The following is a 16735-nucleotide window of genomic DNA, read 5'->3' on the forward strand; positions in this document are numbered from 1 at the left end:
AGTAATAATAAACAGGTCAGTAATAATAAACAATGAAACAGGCTGGTAATAATGAGCCAACAAACAGGCTGGATGAGCCAACAGGTCAGTAATAATAAACAGACTGGATGAGCCACCAGGTCAGTAATAATAAACATGTCAGTAATAATAAAGAGGCTGGATGAGCCAACAGGTCAGTAATAATAAACAGGCTGGATGAGCAACCAGGTCAGTAATAATAAACAGGCTGGATGAGCCAACAGGTCAGTAATAATAAACAGGCTGGATGAGCCAACAGGTCAGTAATAATAAACAGGCTGGATGAGCAACCAGGTCAGTAATAATAAACAGGCTGGATGAGCCAACAGGTCAGTAATAATAAACAGGCTGGATGAGCCAACAGGTCAGTAATAATAAACAGGCTGGATGAGCCAACAGGTCAGTAATAATAAACAGGTCAGTCATAATAAACAGGCTCGATGAGCCAACAGGTCAGTAATAATAAACAGGCTGGATGAGCCTACAGGTCAGTAATAATAAACAGGCTGGATGAGGCAACAGGTCAGTAATAATAAACAGGCTGGATGAGCCAACAGGTCAGTAATAATAAACAGGCTGGATGAGCCTACAGGTCAGTAATAATAAATAGGCTAGAAGAGCCAACAGGTTAGTAATAATAAACAGGCTGGATGAGCTAACAGGTCAGTAATAATAAACAGGCTGGATGAGCCAACAGGTCAGTAATAATACACAGGCTGGATGAGCCAACAGGTCAGTAATAATAAACAGGCTGGATGAGCCAACAGGTCAGTAATAATAAACAGGTCAGTAATAATAAACAGGCTGGACGAGCCAACAGGTCAGTAATAATAAACAAGCTGGATGAGCCAACAGGTCAGTAATAATAAACAGGCTGGATGAGCCTACAGGTCAGTAATAATAAACAGGCTGGATGAGGCAACAGGTCAGTAATAATAAACAGGCTGGATGAGCCAACAGGTCAGTAATAATAAACAGGCTGGATGAGCCTACAGGTCAGTAATAATAAATAGGCTAGAAGAGCCAACAGGTTAGTAATAATAAACAGGCTGGATGAGCTAACAGGTCAGTAATAATAAACAGGCTGGATGAGCCAACAGGTCAGTAATAATAAACAGGCTGGATGAGCCAACAGGTCAGTAATGATAAACAGGCTGGATGAGCCTACAGGTCAGTAATAATAAATAGGCTGGACGAGCCAACAGGTCAGTAATAATAAACAGGCTGGACGAGCCAACAGGTCAGTAATAATAAACAGACTGGATGAGAGAACAGGTCAGTAATAATAAACAGGCTGGACGAGCCAACAGGTCAGTAATAATAAACAGGCTGGATGAGCCAACAGGTCAGTAATAATAAACAGGCTGGACGAGCCAACAGGTCAGTAATAATAAACAGGCTGGACGAGCCAACAGGTCAGTAATAATAAACAGGCTGGATGAGCCAACAGGTCAGTAATAATAAACAGGCTGGATGAGCCAACAGGTCAGTAATAATAAACAGGCTGGATGAGCCTACAGGTCAGTAATAATAAACAGGCTGGATGAGCCACCAGGTCAGTAATAATAAACAGATCAGTAATAATAAACAGGCTGGATGAGCCAACAGGTCAGTAATAATAAACAGGCTGGATGAGCCAACAGGTCAGTAATAATAAACAGGCTGGACGAGACAACAGGTCAGTAATAATAAACAGGCTGGATGAGCCAACAGGTCAGTAATAATAAACAGGCTGGACGAGCCAACAGGTCAGTAATAATAAACAGGCTGGACGAGCCAACAGGTCAGTAATATCAAACAGGCTGGATGAGCCAACAGGTCAGTAATAATAAACAGGCTGGATGAGCCACCAGGTCAGTAATAATAAACAGGTCAGTAATAATAAACAGGCTGGACGAGCCATCAGGTCAGTAATAATAAACAGGCTGGATGAGCCAACAGGTCAGTAATAATAAACAGGCTGGATGTGCCAACAGGTCAGTAATAATAAACAGGCTGGATGAGCCTACAGGTCAGTAATAATAAACAGGCTGGATGTGCCAACAGGTCAGTAATAATAAACAGGCTGGATGAGCCAACAGGTCAGTAATAATAAACAGGCTGGATGAGCCAACAGGTCAGTAATAATAAACAGGCTGGATGTGCCAACAGGTCAGTAATAATAAACAGGCTGGATGAGCCAACAGGTCAGTAATAATAAACAGGCTGGATGAGCCTACAGGTCAGTAATAATAAATAGGCTAGACGAGCCAACAGGTCAGTAATAATAAACAGGCTGGACGAGCCAACAGGTCAGTAATACTAAACAGGCTGGACGAGCCAACAGGTCAGTAATAATAAACAGGCTGGACGAGCCAACAGGTCAGTAATAATGAACAGACTGGATGAGAGAACAGGTCAGTAATAATAAACAGGCTGGACGAGCCAACAGGTCAGTAATAATAAACAGGCTGGACGAGCCAACAGGTCAGTAATAATAAACAGGCTGGACGAGCTTACAGGTCAGTAATAATAAACAGGCTGGACGAGCCAACAGGTCAGTAATAATAAACAGGCTGGATGAGCCAACAGGTCAGTAATAATAAACAGGCTGGAGGAGCCAACAGGTCAGTAATATCAAACAGGCTGGATGAGCCAACAGGTCAGTAATAATAAACAGGCTGGATGAGCAACCAGGTCAGTAATAATAAACAGGCTGGACGAGCCAACAGGTCAGTAATAATAAACAGGCTGGAGGAGCCAACAGGTCAGTAATATCAAACAGGCTGGATGAGCCAACAGGTCAGTAATAATAAACAGGCTGGATGACCCACCAGGTCAGTAATAATAAACAGGTCAGTAATAATAAACAGGCTGGACGAGCCAACAGGTCAGTAATAATAAACAGGCTGGAGGAGCCAACAGGTCAGTAATATCAAACAGGCTGGATGAGCCACCAGGTCAGTAATAATAAACAGGTCAGTAATAATAAACAGGCTGGACGAGCCAACAGGTCAGTAATAATAAACAAGCTGGATGAGCCAACAGGTCAGTAATAATAAACAGGCTGGATGTGCCAACAGGTCAGTAATAATAAACAGGCTGGATGAGCCTACAGGTCAGTAATAATAAACAGGCTGGATGAGGCAACAGGTCAGTAATAATAAACAGGCTGGATGAGCCAACAGGTCAGTAATAATAAACAGGCTGGATGAGCCTACAGGTCAGTAATAATAAATAGGCTAGAAGAGCCAACAGGTTAGTAATAATAAACAGGCTGGATGAGCTAACAGGTCAGTAATAATAAACAGGCTGGATGAGCCAACAGGTCAGTAATAATAAACAGGCTGGATGAGCAACCAGATCAGTAATAATAAACAGGCTGGATGAGCCAACAGGTCAGTAATAATAAACAGGCTGGATGAGCCAACAGGTCAGTAATAATAAACAGGCTGGATGAGCCAACAGGTCAGTAATAATAAACAGGCTGGATGAGCCAACAGGTCAGTAATAATAAACAGGCTGGATGAGCCAACAGGTCAGTAATAATAAACAGGCTGGATGTGCCAACAGGTCAGTAATAATAAACAGGCTGGATGAGCCAACAGGTCAGTAATAATAAACAGGCTGGATGTGCCAACAGGTCAGTAATAATAAACAGACTGGATGAGAGAACAGGTCAGTAATAATAAACAGGCTGGACGAGCCAACAGGTCAGTAATAATAAACAGGCTGGACGAGCCTACAGGTCAGTAATAATAAACAGGCTGGACGAGCCAACAGGTCAGTAATAATAAACAGGCTGGATGAGCCAACAGGTCAGTAATAATAAACAGGCTGGACGAGCCAACAGGTCAGTAATAATAAACAGGCTGGATGAGCCAACAGGTCAGTAATAATAAACAGGCTGGATGAGCCACCAGGTCAGTAATAATAAACAGGTCAGTAATAATAAACAGGCTGGATGAGCCAACAGGTCAGTAATAATAAACAGGCTGGATGAGCCAACAGGTCAGTAATAATAAACAGGCTGGACGAGACAACAGGTCAGTAATAATAAACAGGCTGGATGAGCCAACAGGTCAGTAATAATAAACAGGCTGGACAGGCCAACAGGTCAGTAATAATAAACAGGCTGGAGGAGCCAACAGGTCAGTAATATCAAACAGGCTGGATGAGCCAACAGGTCAGTAATAATAAACAGGCTGGATGAGCCACCAGGTCAGTAATAATAAACAAGTCAGTAATAATAAACAGGCTGGACGAGCCAACAGGTCAGTAATAATAAACAGGCTGGATGAGCCAACAGGTCAGTAATAATAAACAGGCTGGATGTGCCAACAGGTCAGTAATAATAAACAGGCTGGATGAGCCTACAGGTCAGTAATAATAAACAGGCTGGATGTGCCAACAGGTCAGTAATAATAAACAGGCTGGATGAGCCAACAGGTCAGTAATAATAAACAGGCTGGATGAGCAAACAGGTCAGTAATAATAAACAGGCTGGATGAGCCAACAGGTCAGTAATAATAAACAGGCTGGATGAGCCAACAGGTCAGTAATAATAAACAGGCTGGATGAGCCTACAGGTCAGTAATAATAAATAGGCTAGACGAGCCAACAGGTCAGTAATAATAAACAGGCTGGACGAGCCAACAGGTCAGTAATAATAAACAGACTGGATGAGAGAACAGGTCAGTAATAATAAACAGGCTGGACGAGCCAACAGGTCAGTAATAATAAACAGGCTGGATGAGCCAACAGGTCAGTAATAATAAACAGGCTGGATGAGCCAACAGGTCAGTAATAATAAACAGGCTGGACGAGCCAACAGGTCAGTAATAATAAACAGGCTGGACGAGCCAACAGGTCAGTAATAATAAACAGGCTGGATGAGCCAACAGGTCAGTAATAATACACAGGCTGGATGAGCCAACAGGTCAGTAATAATAAACAGGCTGGATGAGCCAACAGGTCAGTAATAATAAACAGGTCAGTAATAATAAACAGGCTGGACGAGCCAACAGGTCAGTAATAATAAACAAGCTGGATGAGCCAACAGGTCAGTAATTATAAACAGGCTGGATGAGCCTACAGGTCAGTAATAATAAACAGGCTGGATGAGGCAACAGGTCAGTAATAATAAACAGGCTGGATGAGCCAACAGGTCAGTAATAATAAACAGGCTGGATGAGCCTACAGGTCAGTAATAATAAATAGGCTAGAAGAGCCAACAGGTTAGTAATAATAAACAGGCTGGATGAGCTAACAGGTCAGTAATAATAAACAGGCTGGATGAGCCAACAGGTCAGTAATAATAAACAGGCTGGATGAGCCAACAGGTCAGTAATGATAAACAGGCTGGATGAGCCTACAGGTCAGTAATAATAAATAGGCTAGACGAGCCAACAGGTCAGTAATACTAAACAGGCTGGACGAGCCAACAGGTCAGTAATAATAAACAGACTGGATGAGAGAACAGGTCAGTAATAATAAACAGGCTGGACGAGCCAACAGGTCAGTAATAATAAACAGGCTGGATGAGCCAACAGGTCAGTAATAATAAACAGGCTGGATGAGCCTACAGGTCAGTAATAATAAACAGGCTGGATGAGCCTACAGGTCAGTAATAATAAATAGGCTAGAAGAGCCAACAGGTTAGTAATAATAAACAGGCTGGATGAGCTAACAGGTCAGTAATAATAAACAGGCTGGATGAGCCTACAGGTCAGTAATAATAAACAGGCTGGATGAGCCACCAGGTCAGTAATAATAAACAGATCAGTAATAATAAACAGGCTGGACGAGCCAACAGATCAGTAATAATAAACAGGCTGGATGAGCCAACAGGTCAGTAATAATAAACAGGCTGGACGAGACAACAGGTCAGTAATAATAAACAGGCTGGATGAGCCAACAGGTCAGTAATAATAAACAGGCTGGACGAGCCAACAGGTCAGTAATAATAAACAGGCTGGAGGAGCCAACAGGTCAGTAATATCAAACAGGCTGGATGAGCCAACAGGTCAGTAATAATAAACAGGCTGGATGAGCCACCAGGTCAGTAATAATAAACAAGTCAGTAATAATAAACAGGCTGGACGAGCCAACAGGTCAGTAATAATAAACAGGCTGGATGAGCCAACAGGTCAGTAATAATAAACAGGCTGGATGTGCCAACAGGTCAGTAATAATAAACAGGCTGGATGAGCCTACAGGTCAGTAATAATAAACAGGCTGGATGTGCCAACAGGTCAGTAATAATAAACAGGCTGGATGAGCCAACAGGTCAGTAATAATAAACAGGCTGGATGAGCAACCAGGTCAGTAATAATAAACAGGCTGGATGAGCCAACAGGTCAGTAATAATAAACAGGCTGGATGAGCCAACAGGTCAGTAATAATAAACAGGCTGGATGAGCCTACAGGTCAGTAATAATAAATAGGCTAGACGAGCCAACAGGTCAGTAATAATAAACAGGCTGGACGAGCCAACAGGTCAGTAATAATAAACAGACTGGATGAGAGAACAGGTCAGTAATAATAAACAGGCTGGACGAGCCAACAGGTCAGTAATAATAAACAGGCTGGATGAGCCAACAGGTCAGTAATAATAAACAGGCTGGATGAGCCAACAGGTCAGTATTAATAAACAGGCTGGACGAGCCAACAGGTCAGTAATAATAAACAGGCTGGACGAGCCAACAGGTCAGTAATAATAAACAGGCTGGACGAGCCAACAGGTCAGTAATAATAAACAGGCTGGACGAGCCAACAGGTCAGTAATAATAAACAGGCTGGACGAGCCAACAGGTCAGTAATAATAAACAGGTCAGTAATAAAATGAGATACCACCTGGAGCTTCTCCCCTGACACATAGACATCTGGTTCAGTAGAATCTTTTGCCCCCTTTGTAAAGAGCATGCAAACAGTTTTTTTCACATTGAGATGCAAACACGAGTCACTGAGCCACTTTGTAACCTGGACCATTACAGTAGTGAGTTCTTGTGCAGCTTGTTATTTGCTCTTTGCATGCACATATATCACTGTATCATCTGCATAAATTTGAACTTCAGACCCAGTACAGACAGAAGGCAGATCATTAATGTACAGGCTGAACAGGAGGGGCCCCAGTATTGACCCTTGGGGCATGCCCACATCATAGCTAACAGTGGGCGACAGCTCATTGCTCACTCTGACACACAGAGTTCTGCCTTCAAGGTATGATTTCATCCATCTCAAGGCATCGGGGGAAAAGTTGAACTTGGACAATTTTGTGCTGAGAATCTCATGGTTAACAGTATCAAAAGCCTTCCTTAGGTCCAGAAACACAGCCCCAACAACGCCCCCTTTGTCCATCTTGGACTTCACATTTTCCAGAAGAAAGCAGTTGGCCGTTTCTGTGGAGTGTTTCGCTCTGAAGCCAAACTGCATGGAGTGTAATGTGGAGGGGCTGTTGTTGAGGTGGGCAATCAGTTCCTCTGCTACACACTTTTCAGCAACCTTTGACACCACAGTTAGTATACTAATGTGCCTGTAGTTACTCACGTCAGCAGGGTCGCCTGATTTAAAGATGGACGTTATTATGGCCGACTTCCAGACCCTTGGAAACACCCCCAGACCAATAGATGTGTTGGTGTCCTTAGTAATGAGGCCAATGAGTGACTCTTTGTAGTTTTTAAGAAAGGTAGAGTCCAGCCACAAACACATCATTGGCTTTAGAGTTCTTTAGTAAGCTAATCACCTTGTTCACCTATGACTCAGAAACCTCCCTTATGATGAAGACAGGTTGAGTGTCATTCACTAGCACTGAGCCCAAGAAACCAGTGGAGGGGTTCTATGTCAGTACCCTGACAGAGTCAATAAAGTAGGAATTGAAGGCTGTTGCTATTTCAACTGCATCCTGTGTTAGATTGTTATTCACCATGATTTCTAGTCTTTTTGCAGTGTTACTATGGTCTTTCCCTGTTAACGTTTTTAGATTCTCCCAGATCAGTTTAGAATTTCCCTTTGCTTCACCAATTATGTTAATAAAAAAGTTTGCCTTGGCCTGTCTGATTTCTTTCATCACCTTATTTCTCAACATGATAAACCTACGTCTGTCATGCTCTAATTTGGATTTTAGGGCTATTTTTAGAGCATAATCTCGTTCTTTCATCAATTTCCAGATTTCTCCATTTAGCCAAGGAAGAGTGCTCTTCTGGCCAGGTTTGGATTTGATTTTCTTTAGGAAGCCATTTATTGTAGTCTGGATTGTGGATAGAAAAACCTGACTATCAGCTTCCACATCTGTATAGGACAAGAGATCATTCCAGTTAATTCCCTTAATTGTGTTTTCAAAATAGTTTAATTCACTCTTAGGTATTCTGAGTTGATCCGGCTTTCTAACAGTAGAGTGGTTAAACCTGCTCTTAGACAGCTTTCTGGCTATAAGTGTCAGATTATGATCAGATACCCCAGTAACCATATTGAATGATGTACTCACTCTCTCTGGTTTATTACTGAACACCAAATCAATCTGTGTTTTAGAGCAACAAGTCACCCTGGTTGGCCCTTTAACTAGCTGTGTAAGGTCAAAGGTATTAGTGATCCGTTTGAGGGTTTTCCTACAAGACTTGTCTCATAATTAATGGTACAATCTCCCATTAAGATGACCTCTTTCCCAAAATCACATTCCCTAAGCAACTTTCTTTGATTTCATTATTAATTAGTCGTTGGCTCTCACTAAAAAGATAGGCCCACAAACATTAGGCTTGTAAAATTAACAATGGTATTACATTTAGTCCAATGAATGAATAAAAAGGCCTAGGAGTAGGAGACTATTCGGTTATGCAGCCGAATATATACCCGCACTTCTCTGATTCAGGTTAAATGCGGAAGACACATTTCAGTTGAATGCATTTAGTTCTACAACTGACCAGGTATCCCACATTTCCTTTCCCTAATTGTTCCATTTGGAAGCTGTAGCCCAAATATCCACTACAGCTCTCAGACTGACTGGGGAGAGGGGTCTCATGTAGAGGATGATGTGCTGTACACCATGGCCTACAGCAACCTAATATCTGTGAAGATGGGAGATGAACACGGCTGAAGACAGTAGCTTAGTAGCATGGTACAGTGAGGTAGGTGAAGCAGCATTGTAGAGCAGGCGGGTGAAGGAAGGGCTCGTTTTGCCCTGTGTGAAACGTCACATTCACCAGAGAACAGAGGTTGCAATTATTTTACTTTATACATACTAAAATACTCATTTTAGAGTGTAGATGTACACAACCGTAATTAACTGAATATTTACTCAGGCTATTTATAACAAAAACATTGTTTCCCAACCTTGACAAAATATGACTGTATTTGGCCTATTGATCATGATGAACCAAATCCAAACGGCAATAGATCACTTTTGTTATCAGGGGTAGGCCGTCATTGTAAATAGGAATTTGTTCTTAACTGACTTGCCTAGTTAAATAAAAGTTGAATATATAAATATATAAATAAAAACCACGGTCTGTAGCAGCCTGTTCAGTTCTGTAACAGTCAACTATAACTATCAGATAGAAGCGTGGGTGGGTCTCCGAGGGTTCCAACACAGTACATTTATGCTTGATCAAGTTCGTGCTTGGTGAATCCTTATGGAGGGTGTGACGCTATCGCGGAGCCTCTGGAGGCATGCAGAGGCCAAATTGAGTTTAGTACCGCTTTACCCCGCGCCTCCCAAATTGTATAACAATGCTAAGGGTTCTGCAGAACTCCTTATAGCTCTGCATCATTGGTTGAAGGTAAGTAGGGCGGGAGGTCCTGCATAAACACCAATTCACTTCCTTGACAACTTCCTTCACAACAGCTCTGCTCAGCAAAGGGAGAAGTATACATGGCGTGACTTCTGCAGAGGCCGTATCGCAGTAAATGGTGCACGGCCACTGCTGACATCAGATTGACCATGTACGGCCTTTCAGCCTACAGCACGGCAGCTTATCGTGGTCCCCATAGCGCACCTGTGCGTCCAGCGGTGGACACTGACAGACAGACCCGCTCTCTGCAGCACCTGTCCTGGGGCCGGGCCACGGGGGACCGGGAACAAAAGAGCTCTGATAGCAGGAAGCTCATCCTGAGACGCTCAGCTCTCTATACGCTCACATACCCGGTTTAAATTATGTTATGGATGCCGACGGTAACAACAGTCCAACTGGTTTTTAGTCAACCAACCTGTCTGTCTAACTCTCGAAGGCTATAATCAAGGAAGTGCTGCTCGCATTAAGTCGGCTCCAATATTCACCCAACTTTCTCTCTTATATCGTAACAACAATAGAATTATAACAATAATAATAATAGTAATCAAATCATATGCAATCGGTCTTACCCAAGGATTGTAATCCTTTCTGTGTGATTCCGTTTTGACAGCGATCCTTTGTAAGAGTTAATTATCACCATAAAAATAAACAAAACTGTTCCTCAAAACTGCTCCAAAAACACTCTATATATGTACATCCGCCTAGAAGTGTTGTAGTTGTAATATTATACAGTTCTAAAATCAAATCCCAACAAGCAGCCTGCCTGAGCGCCTCTTCCACCCGGGCAGAGAGATATCCCCCACGATCTCTTCAGTCTTCAAGTCTAAATCCTTTTGCAACCGCGTCGTGTTCAGCTGTTGTATCCAGTGAGTGACTATATAATCCACATTATTTAATCATCTGTCATCTCTCTCTCTCTGGTCAGTTCCGTAAGGACCAGGTCGGGAGCGGGAGAGAAGGATCAGCTCGTTCCGCTCTGCTCCACAGTGTTAATGTCTGCTGCCTCCAGACTCTGGACTGGAACTGCTGTCTGGTTGTTGGTGAAGTACAGCTCGAGTCCCACGCGGCGCTGCGCAGTGTACCTGATCCTACTGACTGACTGACGCGGGAGATAAAAGCAGCCTCTGCTTCGAGATGTCTTTCTCTCTGTGGCGATGTGCAAAAGAGCTTCTGGTGTCGCCTGCCAGTACGCTCGAGGCTTTCAGCAGATCAGCAAGTCGGGAATGTTCTGTGGGAAGAGTTGGAGACGAGGAGGAAGGCGCCTCCCACCATCTCTTCTAGAATACAATCAATGGTCGTTATTGGATTGTCTGTCCAGGCAGATAATCTACACTCACTCGACACACACTGGGTGCTTTTACAGCACAGGAGGCTGCTGAGGGAAGGATTGTTTATAATAATGGCCGGAACAGCGCAAACGGAACGGCATCAAACACCTGGAAACGATGTGTTTGATGTATTTGAAACCATTCCACCTATTCTACTTCACTCATTACCATGAGCCCGTTCTCCCCAAAAAGGTGCCACCAACCTCGTGTCTTATCGACTACAACACTGAAACTAAGAAATATAGAATAATGTAGACTCTGAGATTTATCGTTTTAGATACAATATCTTCTATCTATTACAAAATAGGTTAAATAACATCCTTATATTTCAAATCATATTGTGATTCAGGTTTCAGCATCTTGTTCACAATTCTGATGACATCATTTGTTATTTGTAATATATCTAAATGACTGAAAATACAAAGAGGGCTGTCAATACAACCCAAGTCTGAATATACAGTGCCTTCGGAAAGTATTCAGACCCCATTACATTTGACACATGTTGTTATGTTACAGACTTATTCTAAAATGTATTAAATAGGGGGGGTTTCGTAGTTAATCGACACACAATACCCCTTAATGACAAAGACAAAACAGTTTTTTATACATTTTGACAAATGTATAAAATAAAAACAGAAGTATCACATTTAGATAAGTATTCAGACCCTTTACTCAATGCTTTGTTAAGCACCATTGGCAGCGATTACAGCCTTGAGTCTTCTTGGATAGGACGCTACAACCTTGGCACAGCTGTATTTGGGGAGTTTCTCCCATTTTTCTCTGCATATCCTCTCAAGCTCTGTCAGGTTGAGGAGTGATGCTGAAGAGCAATTTTTATGTCTCTCCAAAGTTGTCAGATCGGGCTTAAGTCCGGCCAAAGAGTTCAATCTTGGTTTCATCAGAACAGAGAATCTTGTATCTTAAGGTCTGAGAGTCTTTAGGTGCCTTTTGGCTAAAAATCAAAGCGGTCTGTCATGTTCCTTTTACTGAGGAGCAGCTTCCATCTAGCCACTTTAGTATAAAGGCCTGATTGGTGGAGTGCTGTAGAGATGGTTTTCCTTCTGGAAGGTTCTTGCAATGCCACAGAGGACCTCTGGAGCTCTGTCAGAGTGACCATCAGGTTCTTGGTCACCTCCCTGACCAAGGCCCTTCTTGGTGGTTCCAAACTTCTTCCATTTAAGAATGATGGAGGCCACTGTGTTCTTGGGGACCTTCAAAGCTGCAGAATGATGGAGGCCACTGTGTTCTTGAGGACCTTCAAAGCTGCAGAAATGTTTTGATACCCTTCCCCAGATCTGTATCTCGACACAATCCTGTCTCGGGGGTCTACGGACAATTCCTTTGACCTCATGGCTCGGTTTTTGCTCTGTGGGACCTTATATAGACAGGTGTGTGCCTGTCAGGTGTGTGCCAATCAATTGAATTTACCACAGGTGGACTCCAATCACCTGAGCTCAATTTCGAGTGTCATGGCAAAGGGTCTGAAGCCTTATGTAAATAAAGGTATTTCTGTTTTTTGCAAAAATGTCTAAAAACCTATTTTCGCTTTGTCATTATGAGGTATTCTGTGTAGATCGCTGAGATGTTTTTTTTTATTGAATCCATTTTAGAATAAAGCTGTAATGTAAAAAAAAAACATAAAAAGTCAAGGGGTCTGAATACTTTCCAAATGCACTGTAGATATGCTGCATCTATAGCCAGGCACAGTACCTACATGTGTTTAGAGGCTGATTGGTTGTTGGTTACCACCAATAACAGGCTAGTTAATGTGCCATATCCTGAATGTTGGAGAGCAACCAACCCTGTCTGACAGACCCAACCATAACCCTGGAGCAGAAGCTTTAAACAACATGTGTTAAACAACATGTCAATTGGTGTCTTCAACTGACTATGTTTTCAGAGGGCAATTTTTTGATGCCATGAACTGCATATGACTCCCTGGTCTGGTTGGCTGGTTGCCTGGCTGGCTGGGGTGAGTGGAGGGCTGGGGTGAGTGGAGGGCTGGGGTGAGTGGAGGGCTGGGGTGAGTGGCTGGCTGGGGTGAGTGGAGGGCTGGGGTGGGTGGCTGGCTGGGGTGAGTGGCTGGCTGGGGTGAGTGGCTGGCTGGGGTGAGTGGCGGGCTGGGGTGAGTGGCTGGCTGGGGTGAGTGGAGGGCTGGGGTGAGTGGCTGGCTGGGGTGGGTGGCTGCATGGGGTGAGTGGAGGGCTGGGAACATGTGGAATATCAAACAAAGGTACTCATCACAGAGATATGGAGAGCAGCACATGTAAAACATGTGGAATATCAAACAAAGGTACTCATCACAGAGATATGGAGAGCAGTACATGTAAAACATGTGGAATATCAAACAAAGGTACTCATCACTGTGGCATAATCCTGGATAATAAAAATATCGCTACAGGAGGTAATGGCTAATAAAAGGAGTTCACACTGTAGGTAATACAATGAAGCCATTCACTATAGGTAATCAATACAATTAATCTATTCACTATAAGTAATCTATACAAATAATCTATTCACTATAGGTCATCTATAGCATGTGGCTATTCACTATAGGTAATCTACAAAGAAGCTTTTCACTATTTTTAATCTCTACAAAGAATCTATTCACTATCGGAAATCTATAGCAATAAGCTCTTCACTACAGGTATTCTATGCAAATAAACTATTCACTGTAGATAATCCATACAATTAAGATATTCACTATAAGTAATCTGTACAACAAAGCTAATAACTATAGTTAATCTATACCATGAAGCTGTTCACTGTAGGTCATCTCCAAAGAAGCTATTGACTATAGGTAATCTATAACATGAAGCTAATCACGAAAGGTCATCTATACAATTAATCTATTCACTATAGTTAATCTATACCATGAAGATATTCACCATAGGTCATCTGTAGCATGAAGCTGTTCACTATAGGAAGTCTACAAAGAAGTTGTTCACTGTATGTAATCTATACAAATAAGCTATTCACTATAGGTAATCTACATAGAAGCTATTCACTACAGGTAATCTACAAATAAGTTATTCAAAGTTGGTAATCTATACCGTTAAACTCTTCACTATAGGTTATCTACATTTAACCTATTAATTATTGGTAATCTATCTAAAAAAAATCTATTGACTATAGGTAATCTATAGCATGAAGCCCTTCACTATAGGTCATCTACAATGAAGCTATTCACTATAGGTAATAAATAAAAATAAGGTATTCACTATTGTAATCTATAAAATGAAGTTTTTCACTATAGGTATTTCAAACAAAGAATCTATTCACTATAGGTAATACATTAAAATAAGTTTTTCACTATAGGTAATCTATTTATATAGCCCTTCTTACATCAGCTGATATCTCAAAGTGCTGTACAGAAACACAGCCTAAAACCTCAAACAGCAGGCAACGCAGGTGTAGAAGCACATTGACTAGGAAAAACTCCCCAGAAAGGCAAAAACCTAGGAAGAAACCTAGAGAGGAACCAGGCTATGAAGGTTGGCCAGTCCTCTTCTGGCTGTCAGGTGGAGATTATAACAGAACATGGCCAAGATGTTCATAAATAACCAGCATGGTCAAATAATAATAATCACAGTAGTTATCAAGGATGCAACAAGTCAGCACCTCAGGAGTAAATGTCAGTTGGCTTTTCATAGCCGATCATTAAGAGTATCTCTACCACTCCTGCTGTCTCAAGAGAGTTGAATAGAGTTCCATAGCCGCAGGCAGAACAGTTGAAACTGGAGCAGCAGCACAGCCAGGTGGACTGGGGACAGCAAGGAATCATCATACGAGGTAGTCATGCCAGGTAGTAGGCCTACAGAAACATTGATAAGGGAGTTGGCCTACTGAAACATTGATCAACGGTGGTAATACTACTGAAACATTGATAAGAGTAAGTAGGCTTACTGAAACATTGATTAGAGGTAGTAGGTCTACTGAAACATTGATAAGGTAGAAGGCCTACTGAAACATTGATAAGGTAGAAGGCCTACTGAAACATTGATAAGGTAGAAGGCCTACTGAAACATTGATAAGGTAGAAGGCCTACTGAAACATTTAAGATGTAGTAGGTCTACAGAAACATTGATGAGGGAGTAGGCCTACTGAAACATTGATAAGAGGGAGTAGGTCTACTGAAACATTGCTAAGAGGTAATAGGCCTCATGAAACATTGATAAGAGGGAGTAGTCCTACTGAAACATTGATAAGAGGTAGTAGTCCGACTGAAACGTTGATAAGAGGGAGTAGGTCCTACTGAAACATTGATAAGAGGTAGTAGGTCTACTGAAACATTGATTAGAGGTAGTAGTCATACTGAAACATTGATAAGAGGGATTGGGTACTACTGAAACATTTCTAAGAGTTAATAGTCGTAGAATGTATGCACACATGACTGTAAGTCGCTAGGTCTACTGAAACATTGATAAGAGGTAGTAGGTCTACAGAAACATTGATAAGAGGAACTAGGTCTACAGACACATTGATGAGGTAGTAGGCCTACTGAAACATTGATAAGAGGTAGTAGGTCTACTGAAACATTGGTAAGAGGTAGTGGGTCTACTGAAACACTGATGAGGTAATAGAGCTACAGAAACATTGATAAGAGGTAGTAGTCCTACTGAAACATGAATGAGGGGTAGTAGTCCTACTGAAACATTGATAAGAGGTAGTTGGTCTACTGAAACATTGATATGAGGTAGTGGGTCTACTGAAACATTGATAAGTGGTAGTAGGTCTACTGAAACATTGATAAGAGGTAGTAGTCCTACTGAAACATTGATAAGTGGTAGTAGGTCTACTGAAACATTGATAAGAGGTAGTAGTCCTACTGAAACATTGATAAGAGGTAGTGGGTCTACTGAAACATTGATTAGAGGTAGTAGGCCTACTGAAACATTGACAAGAGGTAGAAGGTCTTACTGAAAACATTGATAAGAGGTAGTGGGTCTACTGAAACATTGATGAGGTAATAGATCTACAGAAACATTGATAAGAGGTAGAAGGTCTTACTGAAAACATTGATAAGAGGTAGTAGTCCTACTGAAACATTGATGAGGTATTATATCTACAGAAACATTGATATGAGGTAGTGGTCCTACTGAAACATTGATAAGAGGTAGTAGGTCTACTGAAACATTGATATGAGGTAGTAGTCCTACTGAAACATTGATAAGAGGTAGTAGGTCCTACTGAAACATTGACAAGAGGTAGAAGGTCTTACTGAAACATTGATACGAGGTAGTAGGTCTACTGAAACATTGATGAGGTAATAGATCTACTGAAACATTGATAAGAGGTAGTGGGTCTACAGAAACATTGATTAGAGGTAGTAGGTCCTACTGAAACATTGATAAGAGGTAGTAGATCTACTGAAACATTGATACGAGGTAGTAGGTCTACAGAAACATTGATAAGATGTTGTAGTGTGCTGTCTGAAACAATGATAACAAAGTTGGTTTACTGAAACACTGGGAGCTTAATGTGCCAGTGAATTTCTGTTGTTTGTGATTAAAAGGCCATTGAAAACATTCTGAAAGAGATTATTTTGTGTTTTACTATCAAAACAAAACAAAACTATATCTCAATGCACTGCTTTTAAATGTATTTACATTTAACATTACATTT

General features: G+C 41.7%; 1 protein-coding gene across 1 annotated transcript in view; it reads right to left on the reverse strand.

Annotated features, from left to right (window-relative positions):
* fgfr3 (fibroblast growth factor receptor 3) overlaps window positions 1–11003 on the reverse strand; it is a 275420-nt gene extending 264417 nt beyond the window's left edge. The window contains 1 exon segment of the mRNA XM_052495875.1: window positions 10352–11003. The gene's annotated coding sequence lies outside the window, so the exon portion shown is untranslated.
* Window positions 11004–16735: the final 5732 nt, after the last annotated feature.

Source organism: Oncorhynchus keta, chromosome 35 (assembly GCF_023373465.1).
Source record: "Oncorhynchus keta strain PuntledgeMale-10-30-2019 chromosome 35, Oket_V2, whole genome shotgun sequence".
NCBI classification, from domain to species: Eukaryota; Metazoa; Chordata; class Actinopteri; order Salmoniformes; family Salmonidae; genus Oncorhynchus; species Oncorhynchus keta.